The 17,740-nt window shown below is 42.7% G+C and overlaps 1 pseudogene; it reads right to left on the bottom strand.

The window, feature by feature from the left end:
- The window catches only part of LOC111171843 (uncharacterized), a 114,795-nt pseudogene that overhangs the window by 41,512 nt on the left and 55,543 nt on the right, over nt 1-17,740 (bottom strand).

Below are 17,740 nucleotides of genomic sequence, written 5' to 3'. Positions count from 1 at the left end.
CTTGTGAAACAACATCAAGTGTACTAATATTTGCAATATACTGGTCCCAGAGCAAAAAAGGAAAGAGAAAGCAGTGTAGAACATACCTGACGACATAAGAGCTGAAAACTTCCATAACCTGGGAAAGAAAACAGACATCCATGTCCAGTAAACACAGTAAGGCCAAAACAGGATCAACCCAAATAGGACCACACCAAGACTCACTGTAATTAAAATGGCAAAAAAAATAAAGATAAAAAGACACTATTAAAAGGAGCAAAGGAAAAGCAACAAGTTACAAACATGGGAACTTGCATAAAGTTATCAGCTGACTTTTCAGGATAACCTCTGCATGCCAGAAAGGAGTGGCATGGTATGTTTAAAGTCATGAAAGGGAAAAGCCTCTAACCAAAAATACTCTACCCAGCAAGGCTCTCCTTCAGATTTGATGGTGAGATCTAAAGTTTTACAGAGAAGCAAAACTAAAAGAGCTCAGCAACACCAAACCAGCTTTATGAGAAATCTTAAAGGGGCTTTTCTCAGTAAAAAAGGAAAGGCCATGACTGAAACCTAAAAATTAGGAAAGGAAACTTACTAAAGGAAAAACCTCATTGGATAAGGCCAATATTCAACAAAGGCAGGAAATCAACCATGTACACAGCTAATGGGAAGGATGAAAGAAAACAGTCATAAAATCATCTATATTCACAATAAGAAGTTCAGGGACACACAAAACAAGTAGATGTAAAATATAAGGTCAAATTCAGTAACTGTGGGGGAGCAGAGTAACAGTGCAGGGTTGTTAGTGTCCATGTGAAATTTAGAGCTCAGCAACTTAAATAATCACACACACACACACAACTGAAAAGAAATCCAAACATAATATTAAAGATAGTCCTCACATCACAGATGAAGGGAATAAAAGGGGAAGAAAGGAACACTGAAGAAATTAAAGAGGGATTCTAAAAATACCCAAGACAAATGAAAATGAACACACAATGATCCAAAATCTATGGGACACAGCCAACGCAGTTCACAGGGGGAAGTTATAGTGATACAAGCTTATTCTTAGGAAACAAGAAAAATATCAAATAAACAACCTAACATTACACCTGAAGGAATTAGAAAAAGAAGAAAAAACAAAACTCGAAGCTGTCAGAAAGAAAAAAATTAAGAAAACAATGCCATATGCAATCACACCAAAAAGAATAAGATACTTACGAACAAACACCCCTAAGCAGGTAAAAGACATGTGCTCAGAAATCTACCAGCCATTGGTGAAAGAAGTTGAAGGCAACAGAAAAAGATGGGAAAATATAGCAGGTGCATGGACTGGAAGAATTAATACTGTTAAAATAACCATACTACCAAAGGCAATCTACAGATTTAATGCAATCCCTTTCAGAATACCAAAGCATTTTCACAGAACTTGAAAAAGTAATTTTAAAATTTGTATAGAAACACAAAGATCCCAAATAGCCAAACAATCTTCAGAAAGAACAGAGCTGGAGGCATCACGGCACCTTGACTTCAGATTATACTGCAAAGCGACAGTAATCAAAGAGAACCGGACCAGAGCAAAAACAGACACAAAGATCACTGGAATAGAAGAGATCCCAGAAGGAAGCCCACACACTTATATTTAATTGATTTATGACAAAGCAGGCAATATGGAGAAAAAACTGTCTCTTCAATAAGTGGTACTGGGAAAACTGGTCAGCTACATGGAAAAGAATAAAATTAGAGTATTTTAGCACACCATATATAAAATAAACGCAAAACTGAATAAAGACTTAAATATAGGTCCATAAAACCCCTAGAGGAAAATACAGAACATTCTTCAACATAAATGACTGCAACAGTTTTGGGTTCAGTCTACTAAGGCAAATGAAACAAAAGCAAGAATAAACAAATGGGACTTCACTAAACTTAAAAGATTTTGCACAGCAAAGGAAACCAAAAACAAAATGAAAAGACCACCTGCTGAAGGAGAGACAATATTTGCACATGATTAGAGGTTAACACCAAAAAGATGACCAAGCAAGGGTTCATATCTAAACTACAGAAACAGCACATACAATCAATATCAGAACAACACCCAAAATCTTTTTTAAAAATATGAGAAGACCTAAATAGACATTTTTCCAAGGAAAAAATACAGAGAGACAGCCAGAACTCACAAAGATGCTAAACATAGCTATTCCGGCAATAAAATGCAAATCAAAACAATGAGATATATCACCTCAGGCTTGTCAGAATGGCTGTCATCAAAAAGGTCACAAATAACAAAGGTTAGTGAGGATGTGGAGAAAGGGAAGCTCTTGTACACTCTTGATGTGAACGTGAAGTAGTGCAGCTACTGTGGAAAGCAGAATGGAGGCTCCACAAAAAACTAAAAACAGAACTACCATAATATCCTGCAATTTCACTCTTGGGTATATAACAAGAAGACAAAAACACTATTTCAAAAACATAACTGCACACCAATGTTCATAACAGTGTTATTTGCCATAGCCAAGATATAGAGTCAAACTAAGTGTTCATCAATAAGTTAGGGGATAAAAACGATTTTCTATGATGACTTCAGCAAAAGATGAAATTTTGCCATTTGCAAGAACATGGATGGACCTGGAGGGTATTATGCTTAGTAAAATAAGCCACAGAGAAAACAAGCCTGGTAGGTTATCACTTACATGTGGCATCTAAAAAATTCAATACAACAACAACAACAACAACAAAACAAACTCACAGATTAAAGAACAGGCTAGTGGTTACCAGCAGGGAGAGACAGGGTGGAGGAGCAAAATAGTGGTAGGAGATTCTGAGGAAGAATCCACTATGTATAAAATCAATAATCTACAGTGACGTACTGTATAGCATGGGGAATAGAGCCACTCTTTTATAATAAGTATAAATGGAGAACAACGTAAACATTTATGAATCACTATGTTGTACCTCTGAAACTAATATAACAATGTAAATTAACTATAGATCAATAAAATATAAAGAAACAATAAAGAGGAGATTGTTAGATAGAAATCAATTAAATAAACACAAGTTTTGGAAATCAAGGAATTAAAAAACAACATGTAAGACACAACATTGGCATTTAAAGTGTACGATCTATTCATTTAAAAGAAATCATTTAAGTGGTGAAAAATGGTACCCATTCTCACCATTTTGTATACCTAAGATAAATTATTATCTACAAAAATATGTTACAAATATTCACTCAAAAAGAAAGAGAGAATTTGGATTAACCAATTTTAGTATACAAATTTAATATCAAAGTCTCTATGTAACATTGATTTGAATAAGTTCTGTTAGCCACTTCTAGTTTCTGATGTAAAATCTTTTAAACCATAAAAATCAGCCTTTCTACATTATTCCATTAGACATACATAGAAGTTAAAAGCAATGAGAAGACAGAACAATCAACCAAGAAGGTGAATTTACTGAGAAACAGTCGTTCGTTCTCCCTCCTCCTTTTCTTTTCCTCCTTTTCCAGGTCTCTTTCGATTACAATCAAGGGAAGTCTTGAGAATTCTGAGAATATTTCTTTCAGGGCTTCAAATCACCATACCTACATCCTCTGCCACAACTACACACACAGGAACAAAAATAAACCTCTGCTATCTACTCGTGTAGGAGGGATTCGTGCAAAATAAACTCCTACATGGAGACCAACAGGTGAGTTTTCTACCTGTTCTTTATAATGTCCTTCCATTATAGTAAATCCCACACATTATGAGGCAGAAGGGGTTATGTGAGCTCTTCCTTGAAGTCAAAAAACTTGCATTCATTTCAAGTACCTGGTGATCATAGGGTACAGCCAGGGAAGGTGCCATCCCCCTTGGGGGGAGGGCGGTGAATTGGCTCCCGCAGCCATGCACCTCCTGATGTACAGATTCTGGAGAAACAAAGGGCGCTCACACCGCAGTCAGCCTGTCAGGCTGTCGGGCCACGGGGCAACCCGACCAGCCTGGAAGTGCCCCCTCAGTTGCTGAAAGCAAAACTCTGTCCCCCCGTGAAGCCAGGTAATGTGGGCCAGAGAGTCAGAGGAGACCGGTAATCAACTCCTCCTCTCTGCTCACCTCCTTGGGGTTACAACAACCCCATCTCCAAACACAACTCTGATCCTGGAGTGCCAAAGTGGGAGTGCAGGTGGGCTCTGCCGGTGCTTCAGCGCCCTCTGGACGTTGTCTTCTCTTATGGCAACTCTCAGCCCTTCCTCCTCCTCCTTCCCTAGTCCTGGGGGCTGCCTTGCCCTCTGCAGCTGCTGGCCTGATTTCATTCTCCTTTTTCCCCAATGACAATGAAGTGTCCTACAGAGGTTTGGAATCTCTGGAAGGAAGATCTTTTAGTCAATACACCTTAACCGTAAGAAGTTGGTTTCAAGAATGAACCTGAAATACTGTATTTTTCTCCTGATGATTCCAAGGAGAGACAGCTCAAGTTTTCTAAATCATAAGAAAAACCAAGGTAAATATGATATTCTGAGCCAGAGGTGAAAAAGCAGTTTTTAGCACTCCCTCCTCATGTCATATGACCGGGATTTAAATCAATCAACTGCCACTGCTTTTTAAATCACATGACCCAACTTTAAATCAATCAGCTGCTTCCCTGTAACTCACGTGACTTGGCTCTGAATAGTAAGAAATGCAGAGGTATAAAAATGATGTTCTGAACAATAAATGGAAAAACAACATTTCAGAAAGTTTTTTTCTTTTCAAACGGACCATTCATTGCATACAGAGTAAAGGATTCTCTTCTGGATTTCTTGAACTGTAAACACATACAATGTCTCCCTTGGCTTGATTGACTTAGTTTTTTGGGGGGTTTTGCTGTTGTTAACATCTTTATTGGAGTATAATTGCTTTACCATGTTGTGTTAGCTTCTGCTGTATAACAAAGTGAATCAGCTATTCGTATACATATATCCCCATATCCCCCACATCTTGCGTCTCCCTCCCATCCTCCCTATCCCACCTTCAGGTGGTCACAAAGCACTGAGCTGATCTCCCTGTGCTATATGCAGCTGCTTCCCACTAGCTATCTATTTCACCTTTGGTACTGTATACATGTCTATGCCACTCTCGCACTTCATCTCAGCTTACCCTTTCCCCTCTCTGCGTCCTCAAGTTCGTTCTCTACATCTGCTTCTTTATTCCTCAGCAGCGACTCCTGCAAGGGGTGGATACTTACTTTTATGCTCAGGGGAAATCCCCTAGTTTGTATTTTTATTTGCAGTATGCAGGCCTCTCACTGTTGTGGCCTCTCCCGTTGGGGAGCACAGGCTCCGGATGCGCAGACTCAGTGGCCATGGCTCACGGGCCCAGCCGCTCCGCGGCATGTGGGATCTTCACGGACGGGGGCACGAACCCGCATCCCCTCCATCGGCAGGCGGATTCCCAACCACTGCACCACCAGGGAAGCCCCCTAGTTTGAATATGATTTGAGTTTGATCCTGTGAAACCAGCAGAACTTTCCACCAGAGATAAATGAGGAGATTCTGGCCTTTATTAGTATGCACAGTGAACACGGCTGTCCTGGCTGTACTTACCAACCCTCCTATTTTACCCACCTATTTTTATCCACCTTCTTCCCTGTGACTACCTTTGACCAACCCTGAGCTCAGACTCCTGACCTATTACAGTGACTTTGTCAGCCTTTCTTTAAAAATGGACAGGTAGGGTTTCCCAGGTGGCGCACTGGTTGAGAGTCTGCCTGCCAATTCAGGGGACACGGGATCGTGCCCCGGTCCGGGAGGATGCCACATGCCGTGGAGCGACTAGGCCCGTGAGCCATGGCCGCTGAGCCTGTGCGTCCGGAGCCTGTGCTCCACAACGGGAGAAACCACAAGAATGAGAGGCCCGCGTACTGCAAAAAAAAAACAAATAGGACAGGTAATAAAATGAATTTAACCTAGAAGCAGCAGCTTAGTAAGGGAAATAAAATCATCAGAAGTTATCTAATCACAGCCACAGCCATCCAGGGCTCTCTCTTATCTGCTGGGGCATAAGAATGGGACCTTCCTAAACTTGAAGGACAGCCAATCAAATAAGTAAAGGTGTCGCTCACCTCTGGCTCTTGGAGGGATTGCTAGGCAGTCTACCCAGTGTATACTAACTGCAAAACACTGTCATGGTTTTGAAACACCTATGTTCAAGGAAAGCTTTTTGGGGTGCATGAGGAAGGTTTCTTTTTGACATCAAGCAGAAAATAAATCACCAAGCTCTTTGAGCACAGAGGTGCTTTAGAGGGAAGTAGAAGGAAGGAATGGGCAGAAAAGACGATCTCCTCTGAAGTGAAGGTCGTTTTTCCAAAAGAGTAGGATTTAGTCTCAGTTTAAGGAGAAAACTTTTAAATAGCTGGGACAGCTCCAAACTGCAGTTTAGGGAACGAGTGCTTCAAAAGAACAGTGCTTTCAAAGTCCTGGCAAGGCAGCAAGAGGATGAAGAGTTGGTTTTGCATAGTTTTGAACACAGGAGTAAAGAAGCAGAGGCATCTCTGACTAAAAGGCCCTGAGATCCTATGGCATGAATGCGTCAGTTGCAGGGGGCATGGGGTGTGGGAGGCAATATTTCTCTCTCAACAACTCCCAGGGCAGCCACCCCTCCCTACGCCACCCCCATACTCCTTTCACCCTTCCTCCCTCCACTGTTGGGTCTCCAGGGGCAGCACTTCTTAAGCGGGAGCCCTCAGGCACCATCTCTGCAGTCTGGATTCTTTCTGGAGCCTGGAAAGTTCTGGGACAGGAAGCCAGGTCTGCAAGGCCGCTGGGGTGCAGTCGGACCTGGAGGACTGGAGGGGAACTGGAGCCCTGAAGTCCACCCACGTCCTTGAAGCCAAGGGAGGAACACAACCTCCTCACAGTACTTCTCAGGGGTCAGCGTGCTCCCTACCGGACAGTGATCCATACTCACTTGAGGCAGCAAGGACTGCCTCTAATTGGCCCCCTCGATTCCGCCTTAAGGGTCCTCGGACACATGTGAGAGCGCAGGCCCCAGATCTCTTTAGTCAGCTGAGGCCAGTGCTGCCGGGGACCCTCCAGTCCCATCCCCCAGCCCCTCCCTCTCGGACTGTATCTAATAGAAGAAAGAGCACAGAGGAATTGGATGATTCAAGGGACCTGGGAGTCCGGGTATGAGTTTGAAGACTGAGAACCTAAGGCGCAATTACGTATTATTGGAAACTCTTGTGGAGTGTGTGTGGGGAGGTTAGGAGGCTGAGAGGCTGAGTCGACCTGGTGAGTCCAGGCCCAGGACACCACACAGCCCCGCCCCCACTTCCCTGACATCAGACAAGGGGTGCTGCAACTCCAGCCGGGACTCTGCACTTTCCCCTCCCTGATTCTCCTCCAGAAGAGCAGGTGGCCTCCCTCTGAGGGCAGGGGCAAGACAAGGCACCAAGTCCCCCCGCACTAAGGCACTACTGGAAGCTCTTCCTGAACAGCAGTGCTGGCTTGGAGCGAACCCGTGCACCCCAAGTTGGTCTCTTCCTGCAGCTGAGGGACGCAGGCTTTAAGTCAGCTGCCTTGGCTTTAAATCAATCAGCCCCCCCCTTTAAGTCAGGTGACCCGACTTTAAATCACTGTGTGCCCCTCAAGCCTGCAACTTCTAAAGTTGGGAACTTCGCTTTGATCCCAGCAGCTCACATAGCTGAATGCACACTGGAGTCACCCCCAAGCCTCGCTTAGAGGCAGGATATAAGGTAAGGGGATGGGCGTGCACTCATGGTGATGAGAGTGTACTTCATGTACCAGAAGGGTCTAGGTACCCTGGGGTACAGCAAGCAGTGCACGATACAGCAGCTCCCTGGCAAAGCTGGTGATGCACAGGGAGAGCGGGCACACCCATGCATGCCGAGGTTCCAGGGCGGGAGCTGGGGCACAGCCAGCCAGGAAGGTGTGAAAGCAGAGGATCTGAGCCTTCTTGAGAAAGGCAGACACTGAGAATGGATGAGAAACAAAGACCAGATGAAATATGGATTTGAAAAACACACGCTGCTCTTTAAATTGGGGTGGGGGCACCACAGATTTGAGTCTTCTTACTCCCCAGTGCCTAGTGCTTTGTCATTTGCCCAATTACTTATGAAATTTACTGATAAGATCTAGCCCATAGAATACTGCATTTGTAGTCGTATCGCGTGTTAATGTTTCTATAGTGGAATAATCTTTTCTACAAGAAGCATGTACACTATCTGACATAAATTAAAAGCCCTCTTTATAAAGTTCTATACCGGACTTCCCTGGTGGCGCAGTGGTTAAGAATCTGCCTGCAAACGCAGGGGACATGGGTTCGAGCCCAGGTCAGGGAAGTTCCCACATGCCGAGGAGCAGGTATGCCCACGTGCCACACCTACTGAGCCTGCAGGCCACAACTACTGAAGTCCGCTCGCCTAGAGCCGGTGCTCCACAGCAAGCGCAGCAAAAGAAGCCACCACAATGAGAAGCCCGCGCACCGCAACAAAGAGTATCCCCCGCTCGCCACAACTAGAGAAAGCCCGCGCATAGCAACAAAGACGCAACGCAGCCAAAAATTAATTGAATTATTTTTTAAAGTACTATATCCTTCTGTACAACTTCTCTGCGAAGAACACAGAGATGGCATGGTAGAGTGAGAAAGACAAATATTTAGTCCACATCTCTCATGCAGGTGATCTGCTGGCTCAGATACATTTATCCCCACTTTACAAAGGAAGAAATAAGCTCAGAGAGGTTTCGTAATTTTCCCAAAGCCAAACAGCTATTGAGTGGCAGAACCAGGATCTGAACCAAGTCTGTTACCTTCAAAGCCTAAGTCCTCATCACAACAAAACTCTATTAATATTTACATTTATCGAATTACATTGAAAACTGGGGAGTTCTTGGCACAATCCTGAATAAGAGTGAGAAAGAAAGAAATAGCATTGCTCCTACACTCAACCAAAATTTTTGGAGAAGCTGCTAGATACCTGGCCCTTTTTGGGGTTCAGCAGTGATCACGACAGGAAGAGTCCTGCTTTCATGAACCATGCAGTGGGGAGGGGAGACGGGTGCAACTTGGGTGAGGGATTTCACCTTGCTGGGCCTCTGTTTTCTCATCTGGAAAATGGGACGGGTGCTCCTCATTTTGTGGGATTGTCCAGCCCTCACATTCTCTGATTCCATGAGAAGCATTTGTTTTCCTGTTTCTTTAAACTTCATTCAGGCCCTGAGCCGTGATGAATGATGTTAGCTGCTCCCCAAATCACTCTATTCCCACCCTTTTCCTGTGACCAGGTCTTTCCCGAAACATGACTCACAATCAGTCAAGTCACAGAACCTACGGGGCACCCAGGAGAAAAATTCCAACCCTTGCTTCTCAGGAGCTCTGCGGTCTACCTGCCAGGTCAACTTAACTCACCTGGCACAAGGTGGCCATCCCTGGTTTCACATCAACGTGATCTCAGGCACAAACCTCCTTGTTTTTCCATTTTGTCTTTATGTTACTTGTTGAAACAACTGTACAAATATGACAAAGATATAAAATCAGGCATCTTCTGCCCCCAGTGCCTACTAATATATGATTTTCTGCCACTTTAATGATAAAGATAGAACATTTCAACGTTCTGCTGCCCTTATTATTTGTCATTTTTGTTGATATTTCTATTGAAGACATCTTTCAATATTTTAACAATGGAACATTTATGTAGGTTGTTCCAGACCCAGCCTTTAGTGGTCAAGGTTTTGTTGTTATATTTCTATTATGTTTCCTTTAAAAATCATTATCCTATTTAAATGGATTAAGTCAATTCTATAGGCATTTATCTTATGATATTGATGAAATGAATACCTAGAGGGCAGTAGTACAAGCTGATTGGACTTGAGAACCTCTATTAGCACAGTTAAGTATAAATATTATCTATATGTAAACCAAAGTACATGCTGAGTGAGATTCTCCGACTCTTTCACTGTCTGCCCCTCAAGCCTGTGAGAAATGGAATATTTCTTGCCAGCTCAGTAAACAAAGGATGTCACAGTCATCAGCACTTGCAGCCCTCCAGTGTGAGCCGCGGGCCCTGAGTAATTCAGGATATGCAAATAGAGAATGCAGGCCCCAGAGAGCTGAGGTGCATATGAAAGGGTGAATTTCAGTGAGCCCAGACTCTGGCATCTTCCTATACAAAGAAAAGCGCTACATTCCTCAAGTTGCGAGAGCTGGTTTTCTTTAGTTAACAATCACCTTTTAATGCTCCCCATTACCTGCGCCAGGCCCCTGCCCAGTCCCCTCCCCCTGATACTGTAGCTCAGGGAGGAAGGAGCGCAGAGAGACTGGGCTGAATAAGGGGCCTGAGAGCTTCGGGAGGAGTTTTCAGCCGGTTTCCCCGCAGTCGGGAGGAGAGGCGCTGAGGCTGCAGCCGACCCTGCTCCACCCTTGCACCGTTTCCCCTCAGGACACTCAGGCCGACCGCCCTCCCCACGCCCCACAGGCCCCGCGAGCCAGGCCGAAGCCAGGGGCGGGAGGAGGGACCGAAGTTCCCCGGGACCGAAGTTCCCCGGGACCAGACGCTGGGGGCCGCTCTTTCTGCACGGCAGCGGCGGGTGGCAGCGAACCCCTGTCCCTCAGAAGCTGGTCTTGCGCTGCCGCCCGGGCACCGGACCAGGCGGAGGGTCGGCGCCCACTTACCCAGCCCGCCGTCCGCACGACTGTCACGGCTTCGGCCGCCGGGGCCCCTCCAGAACCGGCAGCCTCAGTGAGGCCGCCCACCCCTCGGCCTCCGGGGAGTTCCGTGACGGCGGAGGGAAGAGACCCCGAGCTGCGGGAGTTCCAGCTCTGCGGAAACGCGGGCTCCGTTCTGGGCGCAGAGGGTGGGACTGCTCTGCCCGGAGGCCTTTCGGGAGGGAGGGGGGCGCCGGGGGACGGAGCCGCCAGGAGCGCGGGGCCCCGTCGGGGTTCCTGGAGGGGCGACCCGGCCTGGGCCCCCCCCCACTGTGACCGCAGCCCAGGCCTTTTTCCTGGAATCCTATACAAAAAAAGTTAGAAAGATACACGGTCTATAGTAAATATTCACAAATGATTGTTGCTGCTGTGCTTACTGTCCTACTAAACGTGTAAAATCCATAAAACACTTTTAAGTTCAAAATTAAATATGAATTTTTACCTTTCTAATTATGTCTCTGATATTCACAATTGTCCTTAACGGATCAGAGGCTGTGGCATCACTAGTTAAAAATGAGCTTGTTAAAAAAATAGAACTCAGGCCCACCGGACCTCCTCAATCATACACAATCTGCACTTTTACAATCTCCCCAGTGTACTTGTGTACCCAAGAATCGTTGAAAGGTACATTTCTACCTCGACATGTCTTTTCTGTCTGAGAAGTACACACATTTTATCCAATTTGATATAAATAAAACATTCAAAAATGCATATGCCTGTGTTGAAACCATCATTTTATCATTTCTTTTCCAGATAAGTATAGTCTCTATACTGGTTTTGTGAATCACATGCCATACTCTTTTCTTGTAGTTAGAAATAAGGCAGAGAAAGTTACTTTGTAATATATATATATATATATATTTGTGATAATTGAAGACATTCTTCTAAATTAAAACCAGTTCTCTTAACTTGCTGTTTTCTTCTTGGGTCACATTATGAACTCTTCCGGTGGCCACATGGCATGTGTACCTTTAATTTCAGGGACTGCTGACATTCCAGGATATGGCCATAGATTTCTCTCAAGAGGAGTGAGAATGCCTGGACCAAGATCAGTGGGAATTATACAGGGATGTGATGTTAGAGAAGTATAGGAACCTGCTCTCCTGGGGTGAGGATACCTTCCTTCCAGAATTCCTTATCCAACCACAGTGTTTAGAGTCCTTCGTTTGTAGAATGTCTCCCGGAATCTTCTGCTTCCTACAATAGAGTTTCAGATTGCAATGTTTCAGGAAATATTGGGAGTTTGTGGGTATAATTTATCTTATTCTTTTAAAAGTGCAGCCTCCCTCAGCCGCATAGCACAGGGAGAGCAGCTTGGTGCTTTGTGACCACCTAGAGGGGTGGGACAGGGAGGGTGGGAGGCAGGGAGATGCAAGAGGGAAGAAATATGGGAACATATGCATATGTGTAACTGATTCCCTTTGTTATAAAGCAGAAAATAACACATCATTGTAAAGCAATTATACTCCAATAAAGATGTTTAAAAAATAATAAAAAATAAAATAAAATTGCAGCCTCCCTTTTCATATACTTTGTAACTGCTTGGGATGTGTCTATATGAGCTGTGTACTATAGGCTTCTGTTATAGTCCTTACAATATTTTATTGTCTTATTTTCTGTAACAATGTTCCATGGATTCTTTGGGCTTAAGGTATATTAAAAGGGAGACTGCGATTCAGGGACTTCCCTGGTGATGCAGTGCTTAAGAATTCGCCCGCCAATGCAGGGGACACGGGTTCGATCCCTGGTCCGGGAAGATACCACGAGCCACGGAGCAACTAAGCCAGTGGGCCACAGCTACTGAGCCTGTGCGCCACAACTACTGAAGCCGGTGCACCTTGACTCCGAGCGCCATTTATTTTTTGGATAATAAAACCACCTCTGAGTGATTAAAATTTAGACCAGCTAGTCAAAATGCTTTATCACATGTTCCTAAAAACACTGATCAACGGAACAAGTTTTACTAGGGATAACAGTGTAATTGTATTCTGGAGTTCATATCGGCAATATGGTTTATGACCCTGATGCTGGATCACGATATTTCAATGGTATAACTGCTATTCATTGTCTGTTTGTTCAACGATTAAAGTCTCACATGATCTGAGTTCAGACTGGAGTCATCCTGGTTGCTTTCTGTCTATTGCAGGTTTCTTCCAGTATGAAAGGACAAGAGCAATACGGCTTACTTTACAAAATGTCTGCAAGCTAAATGATGATAAAATCTACATTCAATTAATTTATACATACCTTACTGTAGAACCGGGTTGGTTATGGTGGCAGAGCCCAGTAATTATGTAAAACTGAAACCTTTATCTGCACTGTTTCAAGTCCTCTTCCTAAGAATATGTTTATAATCAACATTCTTTCACAAATGACCCAATTTACTTCACCATAGCATTCCTCATATTAACTAAATGGAAATTCCTAGGCTATATACAAATCCAGAAAGGGCCAAACATCATCAGCCCCCATGGATTATTACAACCCATTGCTGAGGCATTCAAATTACTTATTAAAGAACCACTATGTCCATCAACATCATCAATTTATATATTATTGCCCCAATGCTAGCCTTAACCCTGGCTCTCACAACATGAATTCCTCTTCCCATATCTTATCCACTAATTAATATAAATGTAGGCATATTATTTATATTAGCCATATCACACCTAGCCATTTATTCCATCCTCTGATCTGGATGAGCTTCACATTCAAAATACTCACTCACTGGAGTTCTAGGGACAGTAGCACACACAATCTCATATGAAGTAATGCAGCAGTTATTCCATTCTCAGTCTTACTGATAAATGGATCATTTACACTTTCAACAGTAATTATTACATGAGAACACCTATGACTAATTTTCTCCTGACTGCTACCCAGAATTTGATTATCTCCGCAGTAGCAGAAATCCAATGAAGCCCCACTTGATGTCACAGAAGTAGAAACAAAACCTGTATATGTCTTCAATGTAGAAAATGTAGCAGGCCCATTCACCCCGTCCTTCCTAGAGAATATGTCAATTTCCTTATAATAAACATTTCCACAACAATCTATTTTTAGGAGCATTCGACAATCCCTAGGTGCAAGAATTATATACAGCCCAAGTCATCATTAAAACACATCTAACAATCTCCTTTCTATGAATTTGAGCATCCTACCCAGAATTTTGATATGATCAATGTATACATCTCTTATAAAAAGTTTTTTTACTACTAACATTAGCCCTATATATATGAGTTTTTTTCACAACCTGTCATCATACCAGGCAACCCACCACAAACTTAAGAAATATGTCTGACAAAGGAGTTACTTTGATAGAGTAAATCATAGAGGTTTCAATGCTCTTATTCCTGGAATTGAATTCTTCCTAAGAATCTTACATTCTCCATGCTACCACTTTACACCACATGCTATATAGTAAGGTTCTCTAAGTGAGCTTCAGGCCCATACACCCAAAATGTTGTCGTATATCCTTCCTGTACTAATAAACTCTCATTGTTTTTACTATCATTTTACAGACCATTTTCTCAGGAAACATAATTGTATAACAAATTCACACTGGTTAATGGTATCCCCATTCTAATAAAAAACACGAACCCATAAGCTACAGAAGCATCCAACAAATATTTCCTAAAACGATCCACCACATCAACACTACTTATAATGGCTATTATCATTAATCTAATATACTCTGGTCAAAGAACACAATGAATAACAAAAATCTTTAATCCAGCAGCATCCACCCTCATGACAATCGCCTTTGTCACAAAAGTAGGACTTGCCCCATTTCACTTCTGAGTGCCTAAAGTCACACAAGGCATCCCATGAACAGCAGGCCTGATGCTATCAGCCTGACAAAAGAGCACCCCTATCACTTTTATATCACATGTCACCATCCATCAAGCTAAATATACTATTAATCATAGTGATATTATAAATCATAACTGGAGGCTGAGGCAGACTTAGCCATACTCACCTGGAAAAAATTACACCCTCCTCATCAATTGCCCATATAGGATGAATAACAGCTATTATAAAGTATATTCCAATTATAACAATCCTAAACATACTAATTTATATCATAACAACACTCTCTTATTATTATTTATGCCCAGATCATGTACTACAAGAGTATCGTTATCACACACATGAGATAAAACTCCTCCCATCACAATCCTTTTCCTCACCATTATAGTATCATTAGGACATCACCCATCACTATCAGGGTTTTTACCCAAATGAGTAATTATCCAACAGATAACAAAAATGATAACATCATTCTTCCAACACTAATAGCCATCATAGCAGTCCTCAACATATATTTCTACTTGCAGCTAACATACTCCACATCACTAACTATGTTCCCTTCATTAAACAACACAAAAATAAAACAATTTGAACATACAAAGAAATAACCTTCCTATCATTACCAATCATAATATCCACACGATTACTACACATAACACCCATTCTATCAGTGCTGGACTAGGAATTTAGGTTAGTTCAGACCAAGAGCTTTCATAACCCTAAACAAGTAAAATTTACTCAATTCCTAAAAATAAGGATTGCAAGACTTCATCCTACATCAATCGAATGTAAAGCAAACATTGTAATTAAGCCAAATCTTTACGAGATTGATGAGTTTTAACTCCAGGAAACTTTAGTTAACAGGCCAATCCTCCAGTCAACTGGCTTCAGTCTACTTCTGCTTCATTTGAGAAAGAAAAAAAAGGCAGGAAAATCACCGGCAGAAGTTTAAGCTGCTTCTCTGAAGCTACAATTCAATTTGTTGATTCACCACAGGGTTTTTGAGAAAGAGGGCTCAATCTCTGCCTTTAGATTTACAGTCGAATGCTAGCTCAGTCTTTTTACCTCTGTTCATACACTGCTGATTATTTTCAACAAATCACAAAGATATCAGCATTTTATATTTACTATTTGGTGCTTGAGCTGGAGTAGCAGGCAGCACCTTAGGTATATTAATCCAGGCTGAGCTATGCTAACCTGGAGCGCTACTTGGAGATGCCCAAATCTGTAAGGCAGTCATAACAGTCCCTGCACTTGTAATAATTTTCTTTATAGTTGTACCCATTATGGTTGCAGGGTTTGAAAACTGACTTGGCCCACTAACAACTCGGACACCTGAGGTAGCATTTCCCCCAAAAAATCATGTAAAATTCTGACTACTTCCCCCATCATTCTTACTCCTACTCATATCACCGATAGTAGAAGCAGGTTCTGGTACCAGTGGAATGCCATATTCAGCTCTAGTCTACAATCTGGCCCACGCAGGAGCCTCTGTCAACCTAACCATTTTCTTCTTACATTTAGCCCGTGTCTCTGTAACTCTTGGTATTATTACTTTTATTACAGCAGTCATATCCCAATACCAAACACCACTATTAGTTTAATCTTCCCCGACTATAGCCATATTACTATAATTACCAGTGTCAGTCCGAGCAGCCAGAATTGCCATACTGTTAAGAGATAGAAATCTCAACACTACTTTCTTTGACCCTTCAGGAGGAGACTGAATCCTATACCAACACCTGTTTTGATTCCTTGGTCACCCTGAAGTCTGCATTCATGGCCTACCAGGGTTTGTTATAAACTCACATATCATTACATACTATTTAGGACGAAAAGTGCCTTTCAGTTATTTGGGAATACTATGACTCATGTCTACTGGCTTTTTAGGATTTCTCTTATGGGCCCATCATATGTTTACCATAGGGATAGCTGTCAACTCAGGAGCATACTTTGCATCAGCTACCATAATTATTTCTATCCCTACAGGAGTAAACGTATCTAGCTGATTAGCAACTCTTTCTTTAATTTTTCTTTTTTTTTGGCTGCATTGGGTCTTCGTTGCTGCACGTGGGCTTTCTCTGCTTGCGATGAGCGGCAGCTACTCTTCATTGCGGTGTGTGGCCTGTTCATTGCAGTAGCTTCTCTCGTTGCAGAGCACGGCCTCTAGGCGCGTGGGCTTCAGTAGTTGTGGCTTGCGGGCTCTAGAGGGCAGGCTCAGTAGTTGCGTCACATGGGCTTTTTGCTCCGCGGCATGTGGAATCTTCCCAGACGAAGGCTCGAACCCGTGTCCCCTGCATTGGCAGGCGAATTCCTAACCACTGCGTCACCAGGGAAGTCCCTGGTTAGCAACGGTTCACGGAGGTAATACTGTATGACCTCCCACTATATTATGAGTTTTAGGCTTTAGTTTTTCTTTTTACAGTAGGTGGTTTGACAGGAATCATCTTAGCCAACTCATTTCCAGACATTGTCCTCTAGGATACATACTATGTAGTAGCACACTTCCATGACCTAATGTCCATGGGAGCAGTCTTCACTATTATAGGAGGCTTCCTACACTGATTCCCACTATTCGCAGGTTATACAGTTAACTCAGCATGAGCAAATATTCACTTTCCAAGTATATTTGTAGTAGTAAATATGACTTCCTGCAGCACTTTCTTGGCCTCTCAGGGATGTCACTACGCTAGTCTGAGTACCCTGAGGCACACACAACATGAAGTATTTTGTCTTAGGCTCATTCATCTCAGTAGCAGCGGTAATGCTAATAATCTTCATTCTTTGAAAAGCATTTGCGTCTAAACACGAAGTCTTAGCAGTGGAAACTGCTACTCCTAACCTAGGATGGTTACACGAATGCCCTCCATCATACCCCATCTTTCAAGATCCTACCTATGTAAATGTAAAATAAGGAAGGACTCAAGTCCTTTTCAACCAGTTTCAAGCCAACACCATAACAATTATGTCTTTCTCAATAAATGAGATAAAAGTAAAAAGTGATGTAGCTTTGTCAAAGTTAAATCATAGGCTAAAATCCTGTATATCACTAAGGCGTATCAATTTCATCTAGGCGCTCAAGACACAACATCATCTATTATGGAAGAACTTTTACATTTTCATCATCACACAATAGTGATTTTTAAAATAAGTTCTCTAGTCCTCTATATTATTTCACTAATATTGACATCTAAACTAACTCATATATATACAATAGATGCACAGGTAGAGAAAATGTGAACAATTTACTAGCCATTATTGTAATCTTA

This window comes from Delphinapterus leucas, chromosome 2 (genome assembly GCF_059928025.1).
Source record: "Delphinapterus leucas isolate spDelLeu-1000000601 "Yukka" chromosome 2, BTC_Dleu_Yukka2, whole genome shotgun sequence".
NCBI classification, from domain to species: domain Eukaryota; kingdom Metazoa; phylum Chordata; class Mammalia; order Artiodactyla; family Monodontidae; genus Delphinapterus; species Delphinapterus leucas.
This window is presented reverse-complemented; position numbering and strand designations above follow the sequence as displayed.